Source organism: Mus pahari, chromosome 4 (genome assembly GCF_900095145.1).
Source record: "Mus pahari chromosome 4, PAHARI_EIJ_v1.1, whole genome shotgun sequence".
NCBI classification, from domain to species: domain Eukaryota; kingdom Metazoa; phylum Chordata; class Mammalia; order Rodentia; family Muridae; genus Mus; species Mus pahari.
In genome coordinates, this window is record NC_034593.1 from 97,211,887 (window position 1) to 97,228,353 (window position 16,467).

Here is a 16,467-nt window from a genome sequence, read left to right on the forward strand (position 1 = left end):
ATTCTCACTCTTGGCAGATGGCCCAGACTGTGGTTCACAGCACCCACCAGTCAGGATCCCAGACACTGAACCTCATGCTAATCCCCCAGAGATGAGCTCTCTGTGAGTCCTGGAGGCATAATTCCTTTGCTCTTGGAACAAAAGCAAGCCTTCCTGGCCTAGGCCTTCATTTATCACCCCAGTCTCATCGCACCCCCACTTTTCACCCTTCGCTCCAGACATGTGAACCTGCCTCTGTTCCTGCTTGCTTCCCCATCTGAACACTACCAACTCATCCTGCAAACCCTGCCTGCCTTAAAAATCACCTCCTCCCTGAGGCCTTCTCACCTCCTCCCTGAGGCCTTCTCACCTCCTCCCTGAGGCCTTCTCTGCTTTTCCCCAGTCTTCGACAAAGGTAATCCTACATCCCTCTGTACAGCCATTTTTTCTAGAGGTTAGTACACCTAGCATATACACACCAGTCCCTCCCTCCCTCCCTCTGATGCTCAATAGCAGGGTCTGAGTCTCATCCACTGTGGTATCCATGCCTTCAGTACACTGAGTTCTATATACAGATAGCCCTGAACACACATTTGTTAGTAGAAGAGACCTAATTTAGACACGTAAGCCACACGGGATCATGCAGGACCCAAATACATACATAGGCCGTGGAAAGATATAAACCTGCCTGCAGCCTCTCCTTCGCCCTCCCCCTTCCCCCTAGAAAGATGAAAATCCAAAATTATATAGAAAATAAAGCAGAAAGTGATATCAGGATTTACCCAAGGCTCCTCCGTAACACTTATTTAAATAGCCAGTTTCCCTGGTGGATGTGAAATAAATCTAAATTTGCAAGTGTACACACAGTGTGGGTAGGGCTGTGGCCATGACTGACAGGCAGGCATCTGTGCAGATGAAGGGAGGAAGTAACGTTTCTGAAGGGCCATTGAAGAGTCCTCAGTCCCTTGAAAGGAAGACCCCATGATGGACAAATCATTGGATAGACAGGATTGGAGTCATCCTACGGTAGATACCCCAGCAGAGCTAACCAACCCACAAAGGCTTTCTGGAGGGCGCGATCTGAGTGAACGTTACAGGGGACAGAGGAAGGTGAGGTGTAGTCTGTCCCAGGCTTGGAGGTTCTGGAGGAAGCAAGGGAGCTTGGAGCACAGAGGCTGGGAGCATGGATGAGGGAGCAAGTGGAAGGCAAGGCAAGACCTAGAAACAGCCAGAAGCAAGAAAGAAGAGGGCAGGTATAAAAAGCCAGCAGAGGAAATGTTTAGCCGGGGGAGACCCAGGGAGTGGGCTAGGGAGGGGCACCAGGGAATGGGGATAAAAAGAGGAGAGGGGAAGAGAGGTGTGGGGGCAGGCAGAAGCAGTTCCTGTGACGTACAAAGCACACAGGCGGGCTGCTCCTCTGAGAACACCGTCCTCTTCTCCTCTCCTCAGAGTGAAAACCGTCCCTGGTGGTCAGAGAAAGTGAAGCTGTTTATCCCAGGGTGGAGCTGAGTGTACCTCTTTGACTCCAGGCACCTCCTGCCTCCTCCAGCTCAGGGGACCTTAGCACCCAGAAGCTCCACCCACATGTAAGGCCCAAGAGAGCCCAGTGCTACTAAGTCCTCAACCCTGTGGCAAGGCCCACCCTCAGACCTACCCTGTGCTGTCTTCTGTAGCTGTCTAGCCATCGCTAGAAGAGGTTCCTTGAGGCTGCTCTGCACTCCAGCCTAGGTCGGTATAGGACAGGAAGCTCTTTAAGGGGACTCTGTGAGCAAGGGGACCATGGCAGATCTTATGAGAGAGACTACAGGAGCCTAGAGGGGCACAGATGGGAGAGATCAGGGGAAAGACAAGCTTCTGGTGGCAATGAGCAGCCTGGTGTCCAGACCTCCATTCTCACACCTAACAACCTTAGTCCTGCCCCCATGCTGCTGTCCCAGAGCCCTGGAGAAGTCAGAGGCTTGCCTGCGGCCTGCTGGAGCAGCCCGGAAGCCTGGTAGCAGAGCCCAACACAACTCCCACCGTGTGACATCTGGCTGTGGCCACTAGATGTCACTGGTGACCTCCCTGGCCAGCCCTGGTGGCCATAACCAACCAAGCTGTTGTGAAGTCTGGGCACACAGGACTAGACCTCAGGTACAGAGCTTTATGCTGACATGAGACCCCACCTCTCATAGACTGTCCAGCCCTTGTCAGTCATGGTTGGGGTATAGACACAAGGGCCCACACTGAATAGGGTTCTGGGCCAGGAAGAAGAGGTCAGCCAGGCACATAATTTGAGGGAGCACATAAGTCTATCTCTTCAGTACCTAAATTACCACCAGGGAAAGGAAATTACTACTAACAGCAAAGGGTGTCGGGTGTGCAAATCAGATGGCTTTTTTTGAAAGGGGCCTTGGGAAGAGCTGAAGGAACCATAAAGGCAGCAAGAACATCCTGGCTGAGGGCCCAACCTGGACAAGGCCGTGTTGAAGAGTGTGGAACCTGAATGGCTTAGATGAATTCTTCCCTACCTCCAAAGTGACTCTTCATTTGAAGACTATGTCATCAGCCATGGTGGCAGGAATTCTCTGTCCTGAAGCTTTGTGAATGAAATGTGATAAAGTAAAATCAAGAATAAAGAAGCTGCCCATAGAACTAGCAGGGTGTCCACCCCTCTCCCCCGCCACATCCAGATCCAGGATCATAGATTGAGCAACTGCGGGCTTGAGTTCATCTCTAGAATTTGCAGTTGGTTTAGATAAGAGCAACTCATTAAGGCCTAACAGTAGGTCGGTGGCCAGGGAATGGATGGCCTGGCTAAACCCAGGCTGAGTTCCCAAGCTCGCTGGCTACCTGGTAGGATGGCTGCTGTCCATCAGATGTCAGGCTCAGCTGGGATGGGAACATCTGCATCTTGGGGTTAGCAAGCTGAGAGGGAGAAGCAGACGAGGCAACCCCGAGTTCCTTCCCTGCTGGTTTATACCCAGGTGAGAAGGCTGCGTATCTCTCCAGGCCAGATGCCTCTGGGTCTGGGCTGAGCTTGTGTGATGAACATGGGGTTTCCAGACCTGAGACCCAACTACCTACTTCCTGCTGGGTGGAGGTTAGGTCCTTGGCTTGATGAGGAACCAGTAGCTCATGAATGATAGAATTCCCAAAGATCTGGCTGCTCCAGGTGACAGAAGCCCCTGAGCTGTCCCAAGCCACTATGTATCTTCCCACTTGACACCCTCTCCTCATCTCCCTGCAAGGACATCAGGAGTGAACACAACATTCAGGGCTACATCTGGGGAGACATTTCTGGTAACAGTGCTAAGAATGCTGAGTTCTGACAACTCTCAGCAATAAAGAGAGCCAGCCTTCGTCCATGAAGATGCTGAGTTAGCAGGGAGCAGGGAGATAGACAAGAAGACCTCGACAACACAGATCCTTGAGAAACAGATGAGTGGAGAAGTCTTAGTAGGGGATATAGGCAGGGATACCGGATAAACAGCCCCTGCCCTTTTGTACAGAGGGATGCACACAAAAGGTAAAGAGTATTTAATGTGTGCTCACTGCGTGCTCTGATTAAATGAAGAGATGATGGGGTGGTCCTCCTGTAGTCAAGACTGGGATCCTGAATTATACTGTCACAGGTTGTTGGAGAAAAGAGGGGAGCTAAAAGAGTAAGAGACTGGGGCCCAGGAAGGTGCCCTGCTAATTGTCAGCCTAGTAGAGAGGGGGCTCCATAACCAGGACCCCTGGAGAGAATGCCAACAGGAGAGAAGCTGGCCCTACGCCCAAAGAAGTGAGTCAGGATGGCCGCAGGGAGTCACATGTGGAGAGTGGTCCCTAAGGCCCCAGCCAAGTTTCTGGGCCCCAGATGAAAAGTGAGCCACTCATTCCCCCTGGAGGGGAGTAGTCAGTCACCCTGTAAAAGTTTATTTTTATACATGTCTGATCTATTTCACATCCGCTCAGATATTTTGACACATATACAGGAAATGTAACTCTCCCCCCATATGGCAGTGTTTGGTTGGCCAGACCTGAGGAAACTCAATAGCGTCACAGAGGAGCAGAGGAGAACAGCAGCTTCGGAGAAGAATGCCAGAGGCCTGAGGCCCCGTGACCACCTCGGGCCAGGAGACCAGGAACAGGGATCACGGGGAGGTCAATGTGGGAATCCTCCTGCCTGAAAACAGAGCCAAGGACCCCAGGTCCTGAGAGTGGTTATGGTTGCTGCTTCCTTGGAAGGACGGACAGAGGATGGAGTGAGTCCCACAGCAGGCAGCAAGAACCAAAGGAGGAATGAGCATGTGCCCTCTGACACCAGCTAATTGAGCTGAATAGTGTCTCTCACAAAAAATTGTCAGGAAGATGGACAGAAACAGATAAGGCAATCGCTAGCTCGATGCCTGTCTCCAGAGCACCAGTGAGTGGCAGCTGCTTCCCTCATTCCTATACACAGACACCTGTGATCCGAGTCAGGAACTGACGGGCCCTTAAATGTGTTAGCACATAGTGCTGTGGGAGAGCAAAGAACGGCACCTTCTCTTTTCCCAGTTCCTACAGGCTGAGGCCACTTCTGACTGAGAGAAAACGATGGCGTGGCTCACTGTTGTAAGAGGGGAGAGAATAACTTGCTGATCTTGAGGCTTCTACTGTAGGTTTAAGTTCACAAATATCACATTCCTGTTGGGTGCTATAGGAAGGCAGCCTGTCAGTCTCTTACTCATAAGTTGTAATGGAGCCGACGATGCTCCCAGGAGTGCCTCAGTGCTGGCCTTTGATGCTGAGCATGGGCAGGGGCCTTGAAACAGTATCTTCTGTGAAGCATCATTTTCAGTCTGTGCACTTCCCACTCTGGCCCATGTCTCGGACCTCCTTCCCTGTGGCTGTGGATGTCACTGACCTGGATTCATCTTGCAACACTGACCCTCCTGGGTGGGGATGGAGGTTACAGGCTGGTTCAGGATCTCAAGGTATGGAGTCCCTCCCTGCCTGGAGTGAAATGTGACAGCCAGAAGTTCCTAGGTCCTTCCTTTCCCTCTGGAAGTCAGTGTGTCAGTGGATGAAGGCTGCACTTGGCTTCACCACCCCCTGCACTCCTGCCACCTCCCGTAAATCCTGGCGACACAACAGGAAGGCCCTTTAACTAGCACATAAAAGTGCTTTGGGCTTTCAAAGGCCCCTGCTCCGTGTTTACAGGGGGCCCAAGCTTTTTATGGGCCATTTCCAGTCCTCCTTCCCTGACCCACTGAGGCATCTCTGGGGCGGGGATAGTCACAACCCAAGCCACGTGACCATGGGGCATAGAAGGAAGAAGAGGTCTTTCCAGCCTGGAAGGCAGTGAGGACCAAGCACAAGCAGGCTGAGCATCCACCCATCCTACGGCCTGGGCTGCCTTCCCAGGAAGGGTCTTGGAAGGATCCCAGAAAACATCTCTGTAGTGGTAGTAGAGGTCCTGATGTGAGAAGCTTTTCAGGCCATGTCACAGGGTGGCCAAGCAGTCAAGCTGTCACTTCTGCAACTTAAACAACAGAACATGGGCATCATTTTACCCCTCAAAAGCCCCAGAAGCTCGAAGGTCTACTGAGACCAGCTGGTTTAGAGACCTTTTGTAGGATCTTGGCACTAAGTGCAGATTGGCTCTGGTCCTCGGGACAGAGAAAGACAAAATTGGGAGCTAGAGAGAAGTCCTAAAGCCAAGGTTCTCAACCTGTGGGTCATGACCCTTTTGGGGGTTAAATGATTCTTTCAAAGGGGTCTCCCAAAGCCATTGGAAAGCACAGATATTTACATTACAATCCCTAACAGTAGCAAAATTACAGTTATGAAGTAGCAACAAAAATAATTTTCTGTTTGTGGGTCACCACAACATGAGGAACTGTATAAAAGGTCTCAGCATTAGGGAGGCTGCAAACCACTGAGCTAGAATATGCCTATGCCGTGGGTTATGTCATACAGGTGGCATGCATGGTGCAGTATCAGAGTACAAATAGTTTCCTTAGTGCTTCTACTCAAAGCTCATACATGTTCACAATAAGCTTATAATGTAGGTACTACCTCTGCCCTTGCTTTACAAATGATGAAACTGGGGTTCCACAGAGAGTCAACGAGTTGTCCATAGCCACACAGCGAGCAAGTTGACAGTACAATATTCAGACCTAGACACTGGGCCTCCAGAGCAAGGCATAGTCACAAGACTCCCTTCCCTCTGTAGCAGGTCCCTCTGTGAGGACAAAACAGGCCTGTAGTTTGCAGAGGTCTGGGAGACTTGCCTGTGGGGTTAGAAGGTGCCCACAGAAAGAGCCTGGGTCTGGGTGCCCCTGAGAAGCACCAAGGCCAAGTGCTGAGGAGGGATGTCATGGGAAGGACTCTGTTGAGACAAGAGGTTCTGTCTTGTTTCTGAGCTGGAGAGAATAAAGGCCTCTATTGGGAGTGCACGCCCCCCCCCCCTTGCCTGGCTGTTTCCTGAAGAATCTGTCACCTCCCCTTCTGGGAAGGCCCCTAGAACTTCTGACCCACTGTCCTCTCACCCTTCCTGGGACCTGCATTAGAGTCCTGCCCGGGAAGGGTGCAAGACTGCCTCCCCACTCCTCCCAGCTCCCAGCCCCTTGTCCTCTCTCCCCACCCCCGTCCTCCCCCTCCCTCCCCTTCCCCCACCCCATGCTCCTGCTGTCATCACTCCACTTACACTATGGTCCCCACAGCCACTGGGGACTGGGGCCTGTGCCTGGTCCTGCCTCTACCCTCTGGCATGGCAGGAAAAATGTGCTTCTGTCGATAGAGTCTTGGAGTCTTGAAATGATACAGTCTAGGGGTCTGGATCCGGGCTCATTCTCTGCCTGTTAAAGAATGAAAAGTCTGGAAAGATCTAAAGCACAAGAAGCAACAGGGAAACCTCAAGCGCTGCAGACAGAACAGGTTTTTTTAAAAGGCCTTTTTTCCCTTCTTTTTATTAGATATTTTCTTTATTTACGTTTCAAATGTTGTCCCCTTTTCTAGTTTCCCCTCTGAAAACCCCCCATCCCCTCCCCACATCCCCTGCTCACCAACCCACCCACTCCTGCTTCCTGGCCCTGGCATTCCCCTACACTGGGGCATAGACCCTTCACAGCACCAAGAGCCTCTCCTCCCATTGATGACCGACTAAGCCATCCTCTGCTACATATGCAGCTGGAGCCACAAGTCCCTCCGTGTTTTCTTTGATTGGTGGTTTAGTCCCAGGGAGCTCTGGGGTTACTGGATAGTTCATATTGTTGTTCCTCCTAGGGGCTGCAAAGCACTTCAGCTCCTTGGGTCCTTTCTCTAGCTCCTTCATTGGGGACCCAGTGCTCTTCTAATGGATGATGGCGAGCATCCACCTCTGTATTAGTCAGGCACTGGCAGAGCCTCTCAGGAGACAGCTATATCAGGCTCCTGTCAGCAAGCTCTTCTTGACATCTGCCATAGTGTCTGGTTAAAAGGTCTTTACTGGGGGTGTGAAAACACACACATGTAGCAAACACACAGAGAAAAAAACGCCCTCTGCAAAACTGAAAGTCCAGCCTCTCCTTGAGGGCTAGGAGCTTTGACACCTCTGAAACCTTTCTCTCCCCTACTTGAGGGTCGGTTCCTTGAAGTCATAGGATGCTTCATTGATTCACAACTGTGACAAGATCCAGCCTTGACCTTGTGGAGCCAGCCTGTCAGCAGAGGGCCTGCTGGTCAGGGAGAAAAAAAACCAAAACAAAAAAATCAAAAACTACCAGGCTTTTGTCTCCAGTCAGGAGGCTAAGGAAGCTGGCCACCTTGGGAGTTTACCACCTTCATTACCTAGCCATGGCCCCTCCTCCTATCTCTGCCTACCAGGGAGTCTGCCTAACTCCTGGACTCTTCCCGTCATCCTATCCTCCCTCCTAGACCCTACCACAGCACAGAATTGGATTAAGAACAAAAATAGGAGCTGTGTTTGTTTTAATCAGCTTCAAGACACGGGGGCTTCTAAAGGGAAGGCAAGCAAGCAGGCTGGAGCTGGCCCCCGGGGCAGGCAGGCTGGGCCGTGATGCCATCCTGGGGTCAGGAGCATGCAGAGCAGACAGAGCATCTGCAGGTCAGATCCCTGGCAGATAAGGGGAGAGGGAGAGGACCCGGGGCCCAGGAGGATGAAAAGGATGGGAAGGAGGGAGGAAAGAGATGCTTTTCCTGAGACATGAGAACTGGGGAGAGGCTGGGCTGCCTACAACCCTATCCTAGGGTGAGGGGGCAGGGAAATGGACAGAAGGGGAGGAGGGGCCTGGGGGGAGGGTAGGGGATGGTGTGAACCCTGCAGCCTAGAGGAAACAACAGAAAATGTTTTCAAAGAAGTGCTTTGCTCCCAGGAATACGGACAAGGAAGGCCAGCTCGGACAGGGAAGGCCAGCTCGTGTTCTTTGTTCACTACTGGTGATGGTGACGGAAGGACCCGTGCCAGAGCTATCATAAGAACCGAAACAAATTGTGGTGAGACATGTTTGTGCCCAGACATGCCACCACTCAAGTAGCAAAATGTTATCATAGATGCATTGTGCAGAAGGCACTAGACAGAGGCAGAATTGTGGTGAGCTTGAGGGAACAGAGGCCAGGCAAAGCAAGAAACTGGGAGGAAAATGCCATTGCTGGGAACATACCAGGTTGGATAAAGATCTGGAGGTTGAAGGACCTGGAAGGCAAACCAAAAGCCTGGACAGTGTTGCCACACTCTGTCAAGTTTATTGTGTGACCTCAGAAGCCGTGTGTGTGTGTGTGTGTGTGTGTGTGTGTGTGTGTGTGTGTGTGTGTACTACCTGCCTTTGCTTCTCTCAAGTGCTGAGATTAAACATGTCCACTACCACACCCAGCTAGGTGTCAGTTCCTTAGGCTCCTTCTACTTTGGGTTTTGGGTTGGTTGGTTGCTTTTACTTTTCAGTTTGTTGGGTTTTGTTTTGTTTTGCTTTGCTTTGCTTTGCTTTTGAAACAGGGTCTCTTGCTAACCTAGAGTTTACCAACTAGCTTAGGCTGGTTACCAACTAGCTTAGGCTGGTTACCAACTAGCTTAGGCTGGTTACCAACTAGCTTAGGCTGGTTACCAACTAGCTTAGGCTGGGTAGCCAGTGAGTCCCAAAGATCTATCAGTCTCTTGTCTCAGATCTATCAGTCTCTTGTCTCTACCTCCCCAGCAATGAGATCACCACCATGTCTGTCTCTTAAAAAAAAAAAAAAAAAAAAAAAGACACGGTGGTGCCTTTTATACCAGCACCAGGAAGGCAGAGGCAAGTGGATCTCTGAGTTTGGGGCCAGCCTAGTCTACAGAGTGAGTTCCAGGACAGGCAGAACTACATAGTGAGACCCTGCCTCAAGAAAAAGAAAAGGTTCTGGAAACCAAAGCCAGGTTCTTAAGCTTACAAAGTGAGTTCTCCGCTGTCTTCCCTGCCGTGTCTACCACCGACGACGACTATGTCTTAAGAAGTCCCTGTGGGCTACAACTGTATCCTTTCTACCGTGAGCCCATGAGCCAACAAAAGAGCTCAGAGAGACTGGGGATAGGTCCAAGGTCACAGACAATGAGAGAAGAAGCTGCCACAAGTGCATGAGGTTTGGGGTCTTTGGCTAATTAGTCCCAACTTCTTGGGAGCCAAGTAGCCTCTGGTTAGTGCACAAGTAAGGGGACCCAGGTGGAAACAGGCCATTTGGACAGAACTCCTAGAGCCCAACAGGAGCCTGCTGAGGTGGGTGGTGGCACCATCCTGGGCCAGGAATATGTGGAGCAGAGAGAACATCTGTGGGTCTGATCCCTGGCAGATAAGGAGAGAGGAAGTGGACCTGGGGTGGGGGTGTGTGGCTGAAAAAGATGGTAAAGGAGAGAAGAGGCAGGTTTTGAGAGTAAAGAACCAGGACTGCCCACAGTCCCCGTCCTAGACTGAGGAAAGCAGCTGGATTTGCCCCTTCTCCAACCTGACTCTAACACTCTGGACCACAGGTTCTGGGAGCATAGGGCTCTTGGGGCAGATCCAAGGGAGGGTTTTGATCTCTAATGATGCTTTGGCTGTAGGAAGTGGAGGAGGAAAAAATAAGTGGCAAATTCATATGCCTACACTTTTGTTCTAAAGTTTTTAAGTTCTACCCACCTTTAATGATTTAAAGCACTGGTTCCTATTACATAGCATGATGAAGGCAGGAATTCTAGAAAGCCCTGACTAAGTGAAAATTATCACACTTAGATCCCTGCTTCAATTAAAATGATTAATTGGTCCATAAACCCCACAAGTTTAGAAACAATTATATTATCTTAGCCAGCCTGAGGCACAGCACAGGGCTCCACGGGCAGCAAGCACTGGATAATGCCTATCACGAGACTTACCACTGTCCTTTGGATTTTGAGGCTGGGGGTCTAGAACCTCAGACAGCTGGACAGCTGGCGCAAACTGCTGCCTGTCTGTCTTCAGTTTTCCTTTCTACAGAATGGGAGTCAGCTTCTAGGAGATGCTCCCCTGAGATTCCAAGCAGCAGTGGTCACCCACGTGTCTGCAGGGCCACTAAGCTTAGGGGATCACGCTTAAAGCACACAGCTGTGCTCTGAGCCAAAACTTAACGAGGAGGTAACTAGTCCTGTGGGTCAGAAGTTCTGTCGGTAACAGAACAGAGAGTCTTGCTGGCCACAAGGAAAGAGCTAACGTGGACATTAGCTGGGACACAGACGCAGAACAAACCCACGGCTACTTGTCTGCCATTCCAAGCTCTAGCTGGGTCTCTGAGCTCCGTTTCCCTGTCTCCTCCCACTGTGAATCATCTCACCGTGTGGTCAGTCAACCCAACAAGCTTACTGAGCCCCTGCCCTAAGTCAAGGGTGGATTCACACACATGATCCAGGACATGTGGTGAATACATTAGTGCTATACAATTTCAAATGGCAAATACGTGTTCCCTTGTATCTCTTGCCTCTTGTCCCATAAAAAGGCAATTAGGACTGAAGGAACTGCTCTGTGTGTGCGCACTGTTCTGAGCATGCTGTTGACAACTCTTCTTAAGCTCTGGGCACATTTTTGCAAGGAGAATGCTTGGTCCCCCAGCCTGTGTTTTCTCTATCCCAGTCTTTAACTCCCTTTATCATATAAATTTTCCAATATGATACTCCAAGTGCCATGGTCCTCCGGGATTGTCCAGTATTTGGCACAGCTTCAGACATGGAAGGCACATTCAGGTGCCACAGGAAAGGAGGCAGGGGACTGTGGGTACAAGTAGTCTCAACCCTCAAGAACCAGTTCTGGGGAAACAGTTCTCCTGACCTGAGGGTACAGAGAAGAGAAGGGCGCCTCACCCACCCCCTGGATCCTCCTGGCACCCAAGAAGGTAACTTGCCCACACACCCAGCAGCAAGGCAAAGTAGTGACAGAAGGGTTGGCCATCCATGGGGCTTGCGGTAAAGATGTCAGAAGAGGGACTGGACTGGAGCTGACCTGCTCCGTCCCTGTGCAGCATCTTCACACAGCCTCCTGGGGTAGGATGCTGTCTATCCCAGGCACTGCTCTAGACATGGGTAGCTTTTTCCATCCTTGGTCCTGTTATGAACAGGGGCTAGTCGCCAGGGTACTTGGATGCAGAAAGAATGCAGGATGGCAGTGTAGCCGTGTGGTGGTGGTGGTGGGGGGGGTGGCAGTCTTCCAGCCCCTCGTAGGCTCTGTATTGTATCAGCCCCATTCCCTAGACACTGAAAGACACCCGCTGCTGACACCATGGCATTGAGTTTCCCCTGGGCCAGTTCAGGCTCTTGTCACCAGGCCTGCCAGGAAATTGCTGTTGACACCAAGGGAAGGGCCCCAAGACCAGGAACAGGGAAGGCTGAAGACGGTGGAGTTGAGTTTGTGAAGGTCTGAATGAATGGGCACTAGCTGGGGTGAGAGCAAACCAAATAGCTGTAGATCTGAGGAGGTCCTGACCATGAGGTCAGGGACCCTCGGCCTCCATCTTGTCCTGCCTCTTCTGGTCTCTCAAGTGCCTGGAGGACCATGGAGCTTACAGTCCACATGACCATCACTGTCCAAGGGCCACAAGACCCCTTCCGTATCCCCAAAGTTGTACAGTTCCCCCCCCCACAGCAATCTCAGAGAGGAAAACTGGAGCTCTCCTACCCTTGAGCACCTTCCAGGAGCCCCAGACGCTGTAGCCTGGGGAGGGGTCATGTCTTCTCTGGCTGACCCTGTCAACCCCATCCCAACTCTCTGTTGTCTGACTTCTCTATTGGTCTATGCCTTGGCTCCAGGTGCTTCTGAGTGTTCCAGAGACATTGAGGAAAAACTGGGAGAAATCTGGGAACAAGTAATAAAACGTGGGGAGGGAGTCTTGTGACATCTTCAGATAGTCCCATTGTTGCAGGTCCCTCTACTTCTCCACGGGGGAGGATATTTGTGTTAGGGAGGCTGGGGATGGAATGGCCAGGGCTACAGAGCATGTGCTACAGAGCATGCTAGGCCTTCAGGAGCAAAGAAACGTATATGGATTGTTCTCCCTTCTGCACAGCAGCCTTTCCCCCAGACGACGATTCGGTTCTCATTCTCAGGCTGTATTGTCCCTAGGGCTTTGGTCCTGGATTGTCCCAACCCAGCCCCAGGCAGGAGCAAGAGGAAGTCCAGAGGTCGGGGAATGCCCTGTTGGTGTGGGGAAAGGCCATTCTTGTTGCAAGAAAGCCATAGAAGGCAGTCAGACCTGGACTACAGGGTGGAGATGGTCATGTGTCGATGGTCATGTGGCCAGGGACAGAGCTTCAGGATAGTGGCGAGTGGCTTACATACATATAAGTCCAGCCAGGGGCCCCCAGAAGGCTCTGGGCAGTTTCAGGTACCAGGTAGGCAGCCCGGGCTTTCTGACCTCAACAGCTAGCAGCAGCACCTCTACACTATCTAAGTCACTCTGCCCCATGTTAAGACCAGGCAGAGCCAGGCGTGGTGGCGCACGCCTTTAATCCCAGCACTTGGGAGGCAGAGACAGGCGGATTTCTGAGTTCGAGGCCAGCCTGGTCTACAGAGTGAGTTCCAGGACAGCCAGGGCTAAACAGAGAAACCCTGTCTCGAAACACCAAAAAANAAACACCAAAAAAAAAAAAAAAAAAAAAAAAAAAGACCAGGTAGGGTCCTGCTAGGGATTCCAACTTGCTGTTCCCAAATGTGGTGTTAACAAATCACAGAAGCATTTTAGTTTTCTCATTTTTAATTTATTCAAGAACGGGCATTAAATAACACCTGAAACAATAGCATTTAAGCGCTTAAAAAACAAAAAACAAAAAACAAAAATCAAAAAAACAGGAGGAGGGGTAGTGTGTTGGTAGACATTAAGCCAGGGCCACTCTGAGGACAAAGGACTGGGAGAGTCCTGGAGATGCCTGAGGTGCACAGGTCAGGCTGCAGCTCCAGGGCTGGGAGGATGGATCCATCTGGAGAACAGACTCATCTGTGTCCTTAGGGTCCATACACCTTTCTCGCTCCTTAGGGAGGAGGTGGACAGAAGCAGAAATGAGAGGGGCTACATTTCAGATTCCAGCTCTGCCTCTTCGTTCTGGGTGACCCTAGACAAGTGTCTTACTCTCTCTGCCTCCATTGCCCCAAGAGCGCTGGCGAGAAGTGAGATTATACACGTGAAGCATGCTCAACAGTGTGGGGCAACTACCCAGCAGATGTTTGGTCACTGCTGTGATTACGACTCCCACCCAGTCCGGCTGACCATTTCATATAAAAAAGGAAGTAGTAGGGCTGGAGATGGCTCCGTGGGTAAGAGCACTGACTGCTCTTCCAGAGGTCCTGAGTTCAATTCCCAGCAACCACATGGTGGCTCACAGCCATCTGTAATGGATCAGATGCCCTCTTCTGGTGTGTATGACAACAGCGACAGTGTACTGTCATATAAAAAAGTGAATTTTTTTTTTTTAAAAAAGTAACTAACTTCAAACATGCAAAAATGAAACCTGATTTATAATATTAGTTACATTGCATGACATTGCTTCTTTCCTAATTTTTTTTCCTTTCCCCAAGCCCGCACCCCTGCCACTTCGGTCTGTTGTTCTGGTCGTCCTAGAACTTACCAGGGAGAACAGACTACCCTCATCTCACAGAGATCCGCCTGCTTCTGCTCCCTGAGAACTTGGATTAAAGGCGTTCACCAGCGTGTCCAGCTTATTTCCTTCTTCATTATGGACACGTCTGTCTGTCTGAGATGGCACGTGCTGGTAGGGGTGTCTCTCAGAACTCCTGGAGCTGGAGCTACAACCTGGTGTGAGCCGCCTGGTGTGGGTGCTGAGAAACAAACTGGAGTCAGAGAATACGCTTTCTTAACTGCTAAGCCATCTCCCCAGCCCCAGAATAACTTGCTTTCTTTTCTTTTCCTTTTTAAAGAATTGTTAGGTACAGTGTTTGCCTGCATGTACACCTGAAAGCCAGAAGAGGGCACCAGATCACACTACAGATAGTTATGAGCCATCAAGTGGTTGTCTGGAATTGAACTCAGGACCTCTGGAAGAGGAGCCAGCCCTCTTAACCTCTGAGTCATCTCCCCAGCCCCCAGCATAGCGTTTTTATACAACAAACACCATCCAGAGGCTCTATATTTGAGAATTCATGCATTATGTAGCAAATACTTATTACATTCTGCTTGCTTCTAAGAATGTTCCTGCCAGTGGGAAGCAAAGTCCTTATGAATTTAGACAAAAACAGTAAATAGATAATATGATTACAACAACCAAACCAAACCAAACCAACCAAACAACACACATCCAGTATTGAGCAGTATTGAGATGTGGAAAATCAAGACAATGAACACATCGTGAAAGATACTTAAAAATGCAAGCACCACTCACAGAGGAACAAAGAAAGGATTCCATCAGATGTCAGAGGACAGCGAGTATTAGAGGCACTGACTCGAGACAGCTAGAATTCTGTCAACAGTGAAATCATCCTTCAGAGTGAAAGTGAAATCCTGTCTCTCAGACAAGCAATGTCAACAGCAATAAGATCAGAGAGGCAAAATGAAGCAGGGGAAGGAACTCAGCACACGGTGGGAGGGCTGCCTTTGAGTGGCTCAGGGACTATCCCTAAGAAACTCCCTAAACAAAGTGAAGGAGCAGGGCATGAGCCCTGTGAGGGTGAGGGCAGAGGGTGCTCCGGGCAGAGGGTGCTCCAGGCAGAGTGTGCTCCAGGCAGAGAGTGCTCCAGGCAGAGTGCTCCGGAAATAGAGTGCTCCAGGCAGAGGGTGCTCTGGGCAGAGGGTGCTCCAGGCAGAGGGTGCTCTGGACAGAGTGTGCTCTGGGCAGAGAGTGCTCCAGGCAGAGTGCTCCGGAAATAGAGTGCTCCGGGCAGAGGGTGCTCTGGGCAGAGAGTGCTCTGGGCAGAGAGTGCTCCAGGCAGAGTGCTCCGGAAATAGAGTGCTCCAGGCAGAGAGTGCTCCAGGCAGAGTGCTCCGGAAATAGAGTGCTCCGGGCAGAGGGTGCTCCGGGCAGAGAATGCTCTGGGCAGAGAGTGCTCCAGGCAGAGTGCTCCCGGAATAGAGTGCTCCGGGCAGAGGGTGCTCCAGGCAGAGAATGCTCCGGGAAGAGGGTGTTCAGGGCAGAGGGACAGCAGGGCAAAAGGCCCTGAATCCAGATAGGGTATGAGCCACAGAGAGACCCACAACACCCAGAGGCAGCTCCACTCCCAGGCACTCTAACACACCCAGGATCAGAGGATCCCAGGATCCCAGGAGATTGGTCACATCAGGATCTCAAGGTCCCAAAGGCAGCTTGACTCCCAGGAGCTCAGATACACCCAGGATCTCAGGATCACAGGATCACAGAATCATGGGATCACAGAGACAGCTGAACTCTGAGGAGTTCTGACACAACCAGGATCACAGGAAGGACAGGCTCCAGTCAGATATAGCGAGGGAAGGTAGCACTAGAGATAACCAGATGGCAGGAGGCAAGCATAACAACATAAGCAACAGAAACCAAGGTTACTTGGTATCATCAGAATCCAGTTCTCCCACCATAGCAAGTCCTGTATACCCCATCACACCGGAAAAGCAAGATTTGGATCTAAAATCACTTCTCAAGATAGTGATAGAGGACTTTAAGAAGGATATAAATAACTCCCTTAAAGAAATACAGGAGAGGGCTGGAGAGAAGGTTCAGTGGTTAAGAGCACTGACTGCTCTTCCAGAGATCCTGAGTTCAATTCCCAGCAACCACATGGTGGCTCTTGACCATCCATAATGAGATCTGATGCCCTCTTCTGGTGTGTGTGAAGAGAGCAATGGTGTACTCATATACACAAAATAAATAAATAAAAATCTTTTAAAAAGAAAGAAAGAAAGAAAGAAAGAAAGAAAGAAAGAAAGAAAGAAAGAAAGAAAGAAAGAAAGAAAGAAAGAAAGAAGAAATACAGGAGAACACAGGAAAACAGCTAGAAGCCCTTAAAGAGGAAACACGAAAATCCCTTAAAGAGTTACAGGAAAACACAACCAAACAGGTGAAGGGACAAAACCATCCAGGATCTAAAAATGGAACTAGAA